This window comes from Fukomys damarensis, unplaced genomic scaffold (genome assembly GCF_012274545.1).
Source record: "Fukomys damarensis isolate Sample0158 unplaced genomic scaffold, DMR_v1.0_HiC HiC_scaffold_34, whole genome shotgun sequence".
In the NCBI taxonomy this organism is placed as follows: Eukaryota; Metazoa; Chordata; class Mammalia; order Rodentia; family Bathyergidae; genus Fukomys; species Fukomys damarensis.
In genome coordinates this window covers 6533899-6546260 of record NW_022900946.1, presented here as the reverse complement: position 1 = coordinate 6546260, position 12362 = coordinate 6533899, and the positions used below count along the sequence as shown (strand labels likewise).

The 12362-nt window shown below is 38.6% G+C and overlaps 1 protein-coding gene across 1 annotated transcript in view; it reads left to right on the top strand.

Moving 5' to 3' along the window:
• Mosmo (modulator of smoothened) overlaps positions 1-12362 on the top strand; it is a 57992-nt gene that overhangs the window by 1172 nt on the left and 44458 nt on the right. The gene's annotated exons all lie outside the window — the stretch shown is intronic.

The window sequence follows — 12362 nt, the reverse complement described above, 5'->3', positions numbered from 1 at the left end:
TGAAGGCTGGGGCGGGGAGTGGAGGGCAGGGTGGGGGCCGGGGCCGGGGCCCATTCCCTGCCCGCTTCGCTGCGAGACATCTGTGCCTTCCGATTTTCCCTTTGAAGCGTATGGGATTATAGTTTTACTCTATTTTAGGCCCGGGAGCCAAAACGGTACTACTAATAAACTTCATCTTATGGTGCATCTTTCATTCCAGCGCATCACAAAAACGCCGTAGAGATCGTAATAGTAGTTACAAAATTAAATGACACATTCGTGACGTGGGCAGCCCCGCAGCAGTTGCAGGGCCCGCTGTAAGAGAGGCGAGGTGGTGCCCTCAGGAAAGAGGCGGGCATTTTTCCCTGAGGGTGTCCCAGGTGAATGCGCTGGCGGCATTTCCCGAGCCCGGTCTGGGTCGCTGGGTCGCGGTCTGTCTCTTTTTCTCGCCCCCCTTCTCTTCTCTTGCTCTTTACACTCTCTCCCTTACCTCCTCCCCCAGACCTGTGAGACCAAACCTTTAATTAATGTAAACGCTGTTAGGAGAGCTGCTCAGAATTAAGAAACGATCCTTGTTTTTAACTGCTTCAGTACAAGTGAAGGAAGTTTTGGGGAGTGGGAATGTTACCTTCTCTCCCGGAATAATGTGTTATAAAAGTGTATCACTGTACTGTCAAACTTACTGCTTAAGTATTATCGGTGGTTCTGCGTTTATCCTGCGATATTTTTAGCTTTAACAAAAACAAAAAGTCTAGCTGGGACATTTGTTTCTTCTTTGTCCCTCTCTTCTCTCCCCCAGTGTAGAACTAGTAACAAAATCATGCTGTCACATTTACTGGTTATTAAAAACACTGAAGAATTCTGCTACTTTTCTTGCTTGTAGAAATTTAGCAGAGCTCTTAAATGTAACGCATATAAGAAAGTATCAGGATGGTTTAGGGTTCGGTGATACTGTGGGCTTCCTTTCTAAAACTGTTGGTGATTCCACATAATTTATGCAATTGTATATGTGATATCCAGTTTATTACTGTTGCTGTTATTTTTTAAATTCTTCATTATATGTGTGGTGACTTCTTTTCTGAGACTTTCAGGCTTTACTTATCGAGGAGCGAAAGGGTTTCATCGTTCTAACAGAAATCTTTATTTTTTTTTCTATAAGACAGATCTCACTATTCAGGCTGGCTTGAACTGACTGTGCAGCTCAGGCTGGCCCCGAACTTGCAGCAATCCTCCTGCCTGAACCTCCTGAGTACTGAGATTACAGGCATGTGCCACAATGCCCAGCCAGAAGTCCTTTTTGTAAAGAAGTTATTAGGTGGAATCCCAGTAGATTAACAAACTGAAAGTACACGAGAAAGATATAATTGAGAGAGGAAACTTACATATCTAGAAGAGAGCAGTAATGGCATAGTGTTCCCGAGAAGACAGAAAAGGGCAAGCTCCTCTTACATTCAAAAGAAAGAAAGCAAGAATGGGATAAGTACAACTCCCCCTTTGGAGGCAAAGTCACTGGCTCTGAATGGCCACCAACATGGGTTGAACAAGTAGTCCAAGGTTTGAAGGAAGTAGAAATTGTTTGAAAAAGGTAAGTGTCTGCATAGAGCACGTGCCAACAGAGTAGGGTTGTCTGGCAGCATCGAAGCCTGGTGGCAGTTGGTGGCCATGAACATGTGGGGTGACAACCTCTCTACCCTGTTGACCTTGTCTAGTAGTGCTCAGCTCCCTTGGAACCAGTGTAGCTGAGATAGGTGAATTTTTCAAATGTTCTTAGAAATTAAACTAAATTCTAACGTAAGAGCAAGTAGAAAGTTTCACTCAAGGTTGGGGTTTGCCAGATAACATGAAACAAAACGACAGCAGTCAGGGTGTTAGATTATGGGCCCAAGTGTGTTGTAGTGATGGTTTGTAGAATCAATCTCAGCTAGATAAAGAGTGAAAGTGAATCATGGAAAGAGCTGATGGGTTGGGCAGTAAGAAAATGGTATAGTATATGGTCAGTGAAGTAGTGGAACCAGTAAAACTGAAGACTGGTTAAAGTGGAACGACTGATACAGCATCGAGGGATGGCAGGGGATTGTGGGCAAAGGGTCCAGAGTACAACAGTGAGGGTGTGTGGCTGTTGTGGAGTGGCAGGGATGACTTCTGATAACTTCCCTTGCCCTCTCAGGATACCCTTTACTTAAGTATCTGCTGCTTGAAACAGGAAGAATAGGAAACAGTGGTAGGAGGAGTGTCTTAGTTACTTTTCTCTATGCTGAGACAGAAGACCCAACACCCAAAGTTAAAGGAAGAAAGGATTTTTCCGCTCACAGTTGATAGAGGTTTCAATTCATAATTGGCTGACTCCGAGGCAGAGTGGCACGGCAGAGTGGCATCACAGAGGAGAAACTAGTGGGCAGAAGGCAGCAGGGTAGCAAAGTAATAAGCAGCAAGCAACAGCAGCAACCCTCTTTCTGTCCCTTGTATTCTTTTCAGGCTGCGAGCACTCAGGGTGGGTAGCACTCACACCCAGAGTGGGCCTTCCCATTATCTTCCCCCAGAACTATGCCACACTAGTCAGTGGACCTCACTTGTGACCGCATGAGACTTTGGGGGGACATCTAGACAGCCATAACAAGGAGGGAAAATTTAAAAATCATATCTAACCCATATTCTTTACCTTAAATATGTTAGAAAATGGACTCCTTAAAATTTAAAGTAAATGGGATATGTTTCTTTGTTCACTGCTCTGCCCTTGTGCTATGTGTGATAAAATGCACCTCAACTTTGCCTCCTACTCAGTTTATTGGTCACTGTATAGTTTTACTTGAGCAGAAAGATACCATCTTGAGTTTAAGAAGCAAAAATAAAGGAAATAAGGGAAAAGAAAAAAAATATGAGAAAATGAAAAAATGGAAATAAAGTATTTGTAAATAGTGAAGGGAGGTCAGGGATAAGGGGAAAAATGAGAACCAAGATCTGTCATGTAAAAGTGCAAGATCCTAGTGATGAATGTAACTGTACTGTATACCTAAAATGTACCAGTAAACTCAATGAGAAAAACAAAACATTTCAGTGGTACATCTTCCAAATCAATGATATAATTATAGGAAGTTCAAGTAAGATCTCAGAGGTAAGAGGACTAGATTCATTCTAGTGGCTGTACAAAAATGACTTTACCTGGCAGCAATAAGTTAATGCATTTACTGCAGTACACTCATTCGATAAAAGTTTTGATTGCAGCTCTGCATGGTGGTACACACCTGTAGTCTCATCTCTCAGGAGGCTGAAGCAGGAGGATCACAGTGAGTTTGAGGGTAGCTTTAGCTACGTAGTTCGAGGCCAGCCTGATGTACATAATGCAACCCTGTCTCAAAAAACAACAAAACAGAAGTTTGGACTGTGCTGTTTTATTGAAATTTTAAATATGAATTTTAACATATTTAAAGTAGAACTTGGAGTTGCAAGGTTCTACTGAATGTAGTTTGAAAACCACTGCAGTGAACTACTACATAAGGGAAAGGACTCACATCCAAACTTCATCACTTAATAGATCTGTGAGTTTAGCTCAGCTTCCTTATCCTCTGTGTCTTTCTCTCCTGTATATTAAGGATAATAGTGATAGCCACATTATTGAGTTATTTTGTTAATTAACTGAGTCGATCCATGTAAAACATTTAGAACAGGGATGCTAGAGGGTAGTGCCTTTCGAAATGGCTTGCCACTTAAGCTTATTTCTTCCAGGTTCTTCTTGCCTTGAATAAAGAATTGGATGAGACACACCGAAAACAACAAAGGTTATTTAAAAAGTGAGGGGTGAAGGAGTAAGGAAAAAACTGCCTTTGCAGAGCAGACTTGGGCCAAAAAAAGAGGAAAGGAAAAATAAAAGTACTTCGTGCTCTAGAAGACAGAGTGGACAACCATGAAGAGTCACAGTATTGGACTACTCCTGACACTCGTGTTGTCCACATCTTGTGGGAGGCCATGAGAAATCCCACATATGAGGTCCTGGGAATTACCTGGTGTTGTTCTGGGATCTTACAAATGACAGGTCCCACTTATTTCCCCAGCCAGCTTTGCCACGCCCTACCCCATATATCAGTGCTGACAAAGACTCAATAAAAGGTATTGCTGTATTGGTCTTCTAGTTTAGAGGAATTTCAGCCCTGAAATTGTTACTGTGAGAAATTACATCTCATTATTAGGTGTTTTGGGGAAAAAGGAGACATCAAAAATTACACATCCAGGCTTAGATCAAGTTTAATAAATGCCTTCCTTCTTGGTTTTGTCTTTAGCCATCACTCCTACACTGTTCCTTCTCTTCCAGTCTTAGCTTCTACTTGAACTACACTAGAAGGAAATGAAGTATCAAACAAGAGCTATTCAGAGTTACTCTGTTCAGAGTAACTTCTAAAACCCTAACTGATAATCCTGATAAACTGTATTACCATAAGACTGTGGACCAGAGTTTGGACTGGCATTTTTAGTTTAGTTTTGTTTTTTGTTTCTGTTTTGTTTTTGTTTTTTAACCAGAGATCAAACTCAGGTCCTTGCCCTTGCAAGGCAGGCACTGGAACCACTGAGCTAAGTCTCCAGCCCCTAGTTTATTTTTCTTATATGGTCTAGATACAATGTACATTTATTTTATTTTCACTTGTGTGTAATAACATTTCCTGTACTTGTTGAAATAGCTTGTGGATTAGGCACAAGCTTGTGCAGATACAGTGAAACACATTTTATGTGTGGGGAAATTACATGGGGAAAAACACTCTAATAAGGACCTTTAGAAGTCTCTTATTAGTGTAACAAAAAATATTAAATGTTGGTGAATATAATGGCAAAATTACATAGTTCTGCTATGCTGAGGTCAGATACGTGCCAGTTACTGGGACTTGACATCAGTACATTATCTTTCATGTGTAATGTTTTATAGTTTTTGAAGGACTTTGAGATTCATGACTTAATTTGATTCCTTAGATATTTTATACTTGACTGTATAAAATGGTCATTTCCACACATCCCCCCATTCATTGCTTTGCACATGAGATTTGGGTTTCACTGAGGCTAAGGATGTAGCTCTGGTAGAGCCCTTGCCTAGAATCCTTGAGGCCCTGCATTTGATCCTCAGCACTGCAAAAAAAGAAAACTTTTTATTGAAATATTACATATATCTTACTTATTTATATTACTTTTCTCTTTCAAGTGGAAAATCTTTATTGTAAAGATTCCATCATGAGAAATGGTGACAAGTCCTCTTCTGTTTGTTGTTTGAGACAGGGCATTTCTATTGTAGCCCAGGCTGGCCTCGAACTCATGACAATCCTCCTGTGGTGGGATTGCAGGCATGTACCACCATGCCTGTCCTATTTATTTATATAAAATGAGGTTAAAATTCTTCACTTGTGTTTTGTTTTGCTGTAGTGGGATTGAATCGCTAGCCTTTACACTGATCTACACCCTGAGCCTTCTTTTTTTTTATTTTGAGACAGGGACTTGCTAAGTTTCTAAGTTTCCCAGGCTGGGTTCAGATCCTCTTGCCTCAGCCTCCCAGAGTGCTGGGATTCTTGGCCTTGGCCACCATGCCCAGTTTGCCTAGAGTTTTTTTCAGCTTTAATTGAGTTTATTGGTACATTTTAGGGATACAGTACAGTTACATTCATTGTTGGGATCTTGTACCTCTACATGACAAGTCTTGATTCTCATTTTTTCCCCTTACCTCTGCCCTCCCTTCACCCCCTCCTCCCCTCCCCATCTACAAACACTTTATTTTCATCTTTTCATTCTCTCACATTTTTTTCTTTTCCCTTTTTACTCTTCCCCTACCCATCCTAGAGTTCTTTATAAAGAGATTTAGATGTTTACTAACGTCACTTTGAAGCATATGGTTCTTTCTATTCAGAATTTCTTTGTAGAGTGGTTATGGTAAGTTAACTTATTCATCATTGAAAATATTTTCTTGTTTTTTCTTTTTTAAATTGTTCAGGTGGAATATTAGTGTTTAAAGAGTCTCAGAAGCTGACATGTAGTCCCCTGCTTGTATTTTGAATTATTTGAGAAAGAAAAAGATTAATGAAATTAGGGCCTAAATATAGTTTTATTACAGATAAAGTAGATTTGTATTTGTATTTGTGGTGTGATCCGTATTTGGGGGCAAGCAAATTTAATGTGACTGGACCTTGACATTGAACAGACTTAACTAGCCGTCCCAGGTAGTGCTGGGGACCTGTATTTATAAGACTTCATTGTGGAAGGTGCATGCTCTCCAAAGCAAAAGTTGAACCTCGTACGCTCAGTTGTTTGTCCTAAACTGTCAGTCAGATTACTCCTGACTTGGGGAGGACTGAGTTGGGGGACACAGATCAGCTAAATACTATGATACAGGATTCTCTGTCCTCTCCCTGCCCACTGCCCGTCCTTCACAGATGGAAAAGTCAGAGGTAGGACAAAGCCCTACCTGCTTAAATTTAGGAGATGGCTGGCATTTGTGGAAGTTTCTCTTCCGTCAGGTCTAAAGACACTTGGGTACCAATAAAAGTTTTCAATGGCAGGGGTTTGGCACCTGGGGAAGTGAAAGTCTTCAGATAGAGGTGTTGTTTCCCATTCTGCTTCCTGCTACCCTATCCTCTTCACAGGAATTCATGATAGACCTCACCTAGGGGAATCTTGCATGATACCACTACACCAGCGGCTAGACCTCACCTAGGGGTCTTTGGTGCTTGACATTATCTCATAATAGTTGAAGAAACACAGATAGAACCTAGTTACAAATTGGGACCTTGGTTTAAAACATTAAAATTGTGAGCTGCCAAAACAGACTCATTTGTGAAATCCTGGAAAATTATTAAATGATAAGCCATTTCCCCTGAGCCATGTTAGCTCCAGTGACCACAGATGAGCTTTGTCAAAAGGAGCTCAGACATCAGTTAATCCAATCTCTCTCAAACTTCATTTCCTTCATCATTTTGGTGATGACTTATAAAGGACAAAATTTGACTGCCTAGGAGGGGGAGTGTTTTGAGATTGTATTCCCCTTTAAGTATCAATGACATTTTTTTCATTAGCCTTTTGAGTTTTTCTAGTGAATTTCTTTTTTTAAGACAATTTATTGAGATATAATACATATAACCATAAAATTCATGTAAAGTATATCATTCAGTGTTTTTTTTTCAGCTGTTCATAAAGTTGTATACCACTATGACCACAGTCAGTTTTAGAATATTTTCACTAGTCCAAAAAGCAGCTCCACACCACTTAGCCTCCTAACTATAGGAAATCACTAATCTTCCTGTCAATAGATTTGGCTTTTCCTATTCTGGATGTTTCACATAAGTGGACTGTACAGTATCGTGCTTGCTTTCTTTCACTCAGTGTAATGTTTTCACATTTCACCCATATTAATTTTTTGTTTGCTTGTCTTGCTGGATAGTCCAGGCTGGCCTTGAATTCACAGTGATCCTCCTGCCTCAGCCTCCTGAGTGCCGAGACTGCAGGTGTGTGCTACCATACCTGGCAGCATGTATTGCATTTCTTTTAATTGCTAAGTAATCTTTCATTATATGATGAGACCACATTTTATCCATTTATCAATTGATGGAAACCTGTACTAGTAATTTTTTTTTTAACTTTGAGAATAAAACTCCATAATGATAATGTGGTACAAGGGCTTTTTAAAATATTTATTTATTTATTTATTGGTTTTTTGAGACAGGGTCTCACTACGTAGTTGAGACTGACGTGGAACTCACTATGTAGCCCAGGCTGGTCTTGAACTCACAGCAATTCTCCTGCCTCAGCCTCCCAAGTGCTGGGATTACAGGCGTGCGCCATCATGCCTGGCTTAAAATTTTGTTTTTAAAAAATGACATTATTGGTATTATTTCATCATTCAAGTAATAAGAACTTTGAATAAGAATTAAAAGAGCAGTATTTTTGCAGTATTCATGGGATATGCTTAAAGTTTGAAATCGTTTGATACTACATTTCACTGTATAGGCCGGATTTACCAAGAGGAGATTAAGTTTTCTGAACAAAGCATTAATTTTTCCTTTATAGCTTTTCTTTCAGGAGTCATCTCTTTTCACTGTTACCAACAGTGATATAATCATTTCAGGCTGGAGGAATACACTAGCAGGCCTAAAGTTTTTGTTAGAACTAAGAATATTAACAGAGGGATAGGTAAATATAAATCACTAAAAGAAGAAAATTTTAAAAAAATTATAGAGTGATAACTGCTGGTACATTCATTTGGTTGACAATAATTATTGAATCCATTGTTACTTGGATGCCAGAGCCCTTTTAAAATTGGCAAGGTAATAGTAACATACATCAGTCTTCCACTGCTCAGCTTAAAGTGGCTGAAAGATGATCATTATTTCACCTCTTTTCCTGATAAAGAGTAGGCTTGTTTTGGAGCTGCAGTCTAGTAAAATGGTTCAATGGGATTTGATGTCAGACACATCTAGATTTGATTCTTAGATTCCTGTTTATTAGCTTTATGATACAAAGCACGGAACTTGATTTCTTAGCTGTAAGTAGAGATGATGTACTTAATCTTAAATGATAGTTGTGAGGAAATAAAATATGCTGTATGAGAGATCAACACATCTGATGCCTAGTAAATGCTTGAATGTTAATCATAATTATTTATTATACGAAAGGTCAAAACATCTGCATTTTCAGTATTTCTCTTTTGTATTATTTCTTCCCTCCTCTCCTCTCTCCTGCCTTCCTCTTCCCTCCCTCCCCCTCTCTTCTCTCCCTTCCTCTCCTCTCCTTTTCTTTCTTTCTTTTTCCCTTTCCCCTTCCTTCTATCCTGCCTTGTTCCCAAAAGAGATTTAAGGCACTGTAGTGTGTCTGTAGTTGAACATTTGTGAAACCCAGCTGTGTCCAGTCTGGGCAGAGAGACTGCACAGTCAGTTGTGGTAATACAAGCTTAATGGAACACACGTAAGTACCCAAACCAAGGCGTGCATTGGGTTTATATGTTTGTGGAACAGATTGAAGAGGTTTTTCTAAGTGAAAGGCAGCCTAGCATAGTAGAAAGTGTGCACAGGTTCGTTTGGGGGCAAACTGCGATGTACTGTTAAGACCCACTGTCACTGTTTAGCCGTGTAATTGATCTTACCTTGTGCTTCAAAGCTTTTGTTCATAAAAATTACATCATTCAGACCTAATAAAGACTTCTTTCAGCACCTGTAGTAGTTTTGCAGCTTCAGACTCCCAATTTTCTGTTCTCTTATAGGTTAAAGAGTATTAACCACAGAAGTTTAGTTCAGAAATTATTTTTAAAGGAATATATCTTAGAGCTGTAAAGCTTTACAGTCAGCATATCAAGAGTCACTTTGTCTCACCTCAAAGTCCGAAAATAAGGTTGAAATATATGAGTTAAACAGTATAACTGAAGAGTAAGTTTAAGTTTATGGAAAAAATTGTAGTTGTCATTAGCTGTTGTAATAAAGTTGTGATTTGTTTTTCCTGTATTGTACTTCAGTATGCGTAAGCAGTGGGCCATCTCATAGAGTCAAATGGAAGTTGGGATGCCGTAAAGTGTTGCTGTTTATGAAAGCGTTATTGTTGAATTATAAGTAAGAGCTTAAGCAAGCAACCTGCATGGGTAATTAATTCTTTATTTACTAACCTTGCTTTATATCTCTCCAGAAGATCAGGCTGAACAGTGACAGCAGTGACAGTATAGGTATAGATTTCATATGTACAGCTTTCCCTATTTGTGATGATTTTTGTAAACATGGCATTCATATCTTTTTTTATTATCAGAATATTTTATGTTCAAGCTCTGAAACTATGTATTTTCCTCTAAGTATTTTCTAAATATTCTTACCCAACTAAGCAGCAGGCTCCTAGAAAGTTTAATAATCACAATACCTGCTCAACCTGGTAACAATGCATTGGCAGTAGTGGTTTTTTGTTTTTGTTTTTTGGTACCGGGGATTGAAATTGGCAGTAATGGTTATTTAAAAGTTCCTGAGTCAGAATCACTTTCTTTCTTTCTTTCTTTCTTTCTTTCTTTCTTTCTTTCTTTCTTTCTTTCTTTCTTTCTTTCTTTCTTTCTTTCTTTCTTTCTTTCTTTCTTTCTTTCTTTCTTTCTTTCTTTCTTTTAGAATCACTTTCAATAACATAACTATGTAAACTTCACTATGGAGTCGTCTCTTGTTAACTGTAAGTTACACAGAGGGGAATCCTTGCTAAATATTGAGCAAGCAGAATGTGATGTTCCTTTAGGATTTTTTTTTTTTTTTTATTGGTACATTTTAGAAATACATAATGATAACATTCATTATAAGGAATTTATACCTGTACGTGATTTATTTTCTTTCTTTTTTCTCCATTCTCTTCCCCTCCTTTTATTTCCTCTTCTCCTCCTTTTTTCTTCTTTTTTTTCTTGTCCCTTCCTTCCTTTCCCTCTTCTGCCTCCCTTTTTCTCTTTTTCATTTGAACATTTTCTTCCCATTTCCCAATATCTATTATGCATTTTAGTCCTTATTTACACTTTCAATTTCTTACACCAGAGAAACAGTGTGGTATTTAAGTGTGGGTCCAATTTGTTCCACTTAAGAGTATGGTCTCAAGGTGCATCCATTTAGCTAGATATGTCTCAAGCTTATCCTTCTTTATGGCACAGTAGTACTCCATTGCATAAAAAAAGACACATCTTTACCTCATTCATTGGTTGGTGGGCATTTGGACTGTTTCCAAGATTTAGCTGTGCCACTAAAAGTGTAAGTGCATATATCGCTGTGGTGTGATGTTTTTCTTTTGGAAGATAGCAAAAAGGGGAATGGCTTAAATGGAATTTCTACTTCTAAATTTTTGAGGAATCTCTATAATGATTTCCACAGTGGTTGCACCCGTCTGTACTCCCACCAACAGTGGAGAAGGACTCCTTTTCCCCCACAGCTACACCAGCAATTTGTTATTGGTTGCTTTCTTGAATTCTTTATATATTCTAGATATTAGTCCTTTGTCTGAGGAACAGCTGGCAAAAATTTTTTCCAACTCTGGGTTGTCTCTTCATTTTCTTGGTGGTTTATTTTGCTGTGCAAAAGCTGTTTAGTAATATGAGATCCCAGTTGTTGATTCTTTGTGATATTTCCTGTGTAATTGGGGTTTTGTTCATAAAGCCTTTGCCTACACCTATGTCTTCAAGAGTTCTATCTATTCAATCTTCCAGCAGATTTTAGTGTTTGTTTTAATTTTTTTTTTTTTTTTTTTGTACTGGGGATCAAACTCAGGACCTTGTGCTTTTGAGGCAGGTGGCAGCACCACTGAGCTAAATCCCTGGCCCTTCTGTTTTAATAGATCTCTGATCCATTTCATTATTAGTTTAGTGCATGGTGAAAGAAACGGGTCTAGTTTTAATTTTTGGCATGTGAGAAGCCATTTTTTCTGGCTCCATTTATTAAAGGATCTTCCAGTAAAGGTGTTTGGCTCCTTTGTCAAAGATAAGGCTATGTCTGGAGTTGTTTCCGCATATTCTAATCTGTTCCATTGATCCTCAGGTCTGTTTGTTTCTTTTTGTTTTGTTTTGTTTTTACCAGCACCATGCTATTTTTATCACTGTAGCTTTATAGTAGAATTTCAAGTCAGGGATTGTGATTCCTCCTGCTTTACTTTGTTGCCCAGAATTGCTTTTTCTATTCTAGTTCTCTTATGGTTCCAAGTGAATTTTAGGATTGTTTTCTTTAATTCTGTGAGGTATACTCTTGGTATTTTGATTGGGATTGCATTAAATCTGTATAACAATTTTGGAAGTATGGCCATTTTCACTATATTGGTTCTTCCTATCCAAGAACAAGGGATGTCTTTCCATTGCCTGATATCCTCTTTGATTTCCTTTTCCATAGTACAGTAGTTTTCCATGTAAAGGTCTTTTACTTCCTTCATTAGATTGATTCCTAAGTATTTCCTTTTTTGAGATGCTATTGTGAAAGGTATTTCCCTAATTTCTCTCTGAGTGAGATTGTTGTTTGTCTTTAGGAATGCTGTTGATTTTTGAGTGTTGACTTTGTATCCAGCTGTGCCACTGAATTGGGTTGTTAAATCGAGAAGTCTTTTAGTGGAGTTTTTGGGGTCTTGTAGAGTATCATGTCATCCACAATTGATGCTAATTTAGCTTCTTCCTTTCCTATCCTCATTCCTTTTATTTCTTTTTCTTGTCTAAGTGCTGTGGCTAATGTTTCCAGAACTGTATTGTATAAGAGTGATAATAGTGGACATCCTTGTCTTTTTTTTTTTTTAATTGAGGTTATTGGTACAATCTAGGTATACAATACAATTACATTCATCACTGGGATTCTGTACCTTTACGTAATAGGTCTTGATTCTCATTTTTCCCCTTGTCCCTGCCCTCCCTTCACCCCCTCCTCCCTCCCCCTTTACAAACACTT